This window comes from Anguilla rostrata, chromosome 8, assembly GCF_018555375.3.
Source record: "Anguilla rostrata isolate EN2019 chromosome 8, ASM1855537v3, whole genome shotgun sequence".
Classification (NCBI taxonomy): domain Eukaryota; kingdom Metazoa; phylum Chordata; class Actinopteri; order Anguilliformes; family Anguillidae; genus Anguilla; species Anguilla rostrata.
Window position 1 is genome coordinate 30,504,733 of NC_057940.1, and position 3,959 is coordinate 30,508,691.

Sequence of the window (3,959 nt, forward strand, 5' to 3'; positions counted from 1 at the left end):
CTTGGATTCAAAATGTAGATTTTGTACTGTATGTTGTGTGGTACAATACAGCTCTCTTCATTTGAAATTCTGGAAATCACATGGCCAAAAGTTAAATGCACTAGCTTTTAAAAGTAGAATTAGCACTTCAGTATCACACAGAACGTCTGTTCCTCATATTCCAGCCAATAGGGTTTAGGAATCGTTGGGCTGTCAGACCTACAGCTGGGAGGCTTCTGCTTCCATTTGTGTTTTTATTAGTGTGCATAACATGCATTTTCAGCTTGGAATGTGTGTTCACTCACCACACCAGATTTCTAAAGTTTCTGAAGAGGCCAAGGCCATGTTTATTAGCTAAGCAAACGGGTTCGTCCAGGTCAACATCTATATCTTTCATTTTATGTGAACCATATGTGCTCACTGAATCTTGTTTTGGGGCGATACATATTTAATTTGAAAATTGATATTATCTCCAAGTGCAGCCATGTTCATGCGCAAACCCCATTGCCAATTTGGGAGTGTGTAAATGTCTGCGGTTCATCTCCAAAACACATGGTGTCACCGACTGCTGCTTTTCACACTGCAGACTGTAGGCCAAGCTCGCACTGAGCAGAGTTGGAGGAAGACCTTTCTTACACTGGTTTTGCATGCAGTCCACGGGCACCCAATCGACCAGCAGGGATTGGTAGATAGCAAGCTGTGGCCCCCTAACCGGAGCCTAGGTGACGCAATCGCTAATTGCGTGTTGCCCTATGGAGCTACTGGCCAGAGTCAGCACTGGCACAGTCCAGATTCAATCTGAGACCAGATGGGCTTATCCATGTGCCAGAGCATGTAGTACCTTGACCAAATGACAGTTTCAGTATTTTTAAATGAAAATGGCACTACGCAGCCTGCAACCTGGTTACATTACAGTTTTGAAACTCACTGCAGCATAGTATTTGCTGATGTTTCATCTTCGCAATTAAGGGGCACCTAACTGCCACAACAACCTGTTGGTTCTTTTGATTGACGTGAGTGGTCTCATAACCAACATATTTTTATTTCAGTTATTCAGTTATCACTGATAAGTTAACTCATTTCCTCCACAAAAATGTCATCTGGGCACCTCATTTTTAATGTGAATGTTTATTAGTTTATGAATAATATGAACCAATGTGTAAGGCAGCATTTTACATGAAAAGGACAGGGACAGAGCTGTGATGAAAACAGATGTGCTTATTTTCACCAGGGTAACTGATTCTGTTTATCTCTCCATCCCATCTGAATGTTTTCCCACTCAAGTTTAATGGATTTTCGGAACCACCCAATGCCATTAACGTTGCTGGATACTGCTTATTGCTCCGCCTGTAATTTGTCCAAAAATTTTGTTTACTGAGAAGAGGACAGCTTTGCCATCACAAAAGCGTCAGCCATTCTGTGTTCCATGGTAAAGTTTTATCTGCATCGGTGAGCAATGTCTGGAGCCAAATATCAAGGAACAGTGGCCTCATCTTAGACTCAAAAATTGAGGGAGCACTGATGCTCCCTGTACTCTAATAATCCATCACCAAATTTTGTTGAAAGAAAATAAACTTTATAGAATTAACTTCTGGCCTTTGTTTATATTCGACTATAGATTCATCAGGTGGTTTTTAATTGCTTTTAAAATTTCATCCCTTGTTCCTAGCTAATCTTGACTAATTTTCCTGAATGCGTGAATCCACCAAGAAATATCGCCCATCCTCTTGACCACATTCATTATTTAAGGAATAAACCACTACAAGCTCTGCTTTGTCTGGCTTATTCCTTAAATACAATAAATGTGAGCTGTAATTTTAACATTTATCAGAAGCTCAATCTCCTGCTGCATAAAGCATTCGCCATGTGTTCAGTATGTGTAAACAGGATTTATCTGAACACAGACTTCAAAATGAAGTATAAAGGAAAAAGGAAAGCTGAGACACGTCCCTCTCGCTGAATGGCCATTATTCCAGTGTGCAGGATGACATTCTTCGCTTAGCTCACTGTCGTAATCATGCTGTGGGCGCCTCATTTTAACCGCTGCTGGAATATGAATAACCAACAGCAAATAATATAACCAAACTGAACATAAGAGACGATTACAGATGATCTGGAAATGCAGACACGGTTTGCCGTAATAAAGGATTTTGTAGCCGGAAGCGTGCCGTTTATAAATCTGCAAAGTAACTGGGTCATGAAATTTGTCTTTACTAAAATATTTTCGACAGGTGACATGGTCGAGTCCCTGAATAAATATTCTAGCCTTTAAATGGAATCGGGTTGGCAATTGAGCGCTGTTGTCGCGACAGCGGCCTACGGAGGGTTCAGGCGCACAACGCTTCCTCCTCACCGCTAAAGTTCAGCGTCGAGTTGAACTGAGTTGAACTTGCCACACGTGCTGAGTGGGGTTCGTCTTAAAAAGGAGAAGGAGCATCCCCTTGTGGTTGATTTTCCGCACGACTCCGCGTTCATTTCTTTTCCTTTTCCATGGTACCACGTCACTCCTTTCGCCTAGTCGGCCTAGACTGTAGGCCTACCTCATTCCAGTGTTACACAGACGCTTAGGACTGATACACTACAGATGCACAACGATGCCTGAATGTTTGTAAGTAATAAATACATTTGAAATGTTAGTGAACACTTTCATTGCCAATGTTCATCATGTGTCTTCTTAGGTATTATCTTACCAGTTATATTTGACCATATAACTCAGAATGCCTACTGTATCTGCATCACAGTGAAAGTTTAGGATGATACATGGAAACACAAATATATCTATGTATATGAAAAAGGCAGTAAAAAGAATCAGTCATACTGGTGTTACATTCAGGCATTCATTCATTCATGCATTCACGCATTCATTCATTTGCCATGGAGCTTGTTTTTCCCTTCGGGCCTGCCAGCTGTGGGCACTGGCAGGGGAACAGTGGCTGGACTCTCTCACCAACACCAAATTGGCTCCTTTTGTGAAAAATGAACGGTGTGCCACCTGGTGCTGCTTAAAGTAAATAAACACTAATGTGAATGAATTGCAAATATTTGCGCATCTTGGCTACAAACGAGTCGCCACATTGGTGTGATGAGCTGTTCCCGGTTTCTTGCGCTCTGGAAAGATATGTCCACTGGCATCGCTCTACGTATTAACACTTAATCAGAAGCATATGTCTGGAGTATTTGTTTATTTTTAAAGTACTCTGGATCAGTAAAGTTAACAGATTATGTGAGCAGCAGGTGGTAATTGGTGGAAACTGCCGCAACTTATGTTTGCACTTTCCAAAGATACATGTTACACGTGCAGTGTTGGATTTGATCAAGAGCATTGGGTTTCATAGGGATTTGGGTTGGGATGCTGGCTTCCTAATATTGTATTTTTAATTATCTTATATTTTTTTATTATATTTTCTGATGGGTCTTTATGGTTGTAGTTTGTGGATTCAGATACTATATGAATATGTGACTCCTTATTAACATCTCATCAATTAGGGCATTATATGAAGTGATTTTCTGCTATACACCACTCTCCAGCCAGGTCCCTCACCAACACCTTCCCCACCCTGCCCCCGTGCGCACTGGTGACGCCACCCTGAGAGCATACGAACTTGCCCCTATTATACCACCATATAAGAGCTAAACGGCCCTGCTTATACTGTTGCTTCCATGGCTAGAGGTTAGTGGTCGACACTGGGCATTGCCTGGCTTATTTGGCTTTCCATGATCCACGGTGTTGATGGGTTAGGTCAGGGCTCTGTGAGCCAATCTTCCACACGTCGAGAAAATCATTTATATGACCTTGTGTGCCTGGGAATTGTACCTGAACAGAAACATTCCAAATATTGAGGAAGCACGATTGCCTGAATCCATGTAAGCTTAACATAATATTCTTATTGGAACTAAGGCTAGGCAACCATGAAAAACACCCCAGACCAAGGGGTGCCCAGATACTTTTGGCCATATAGTGCAGCCTTTCCCAACCTTGG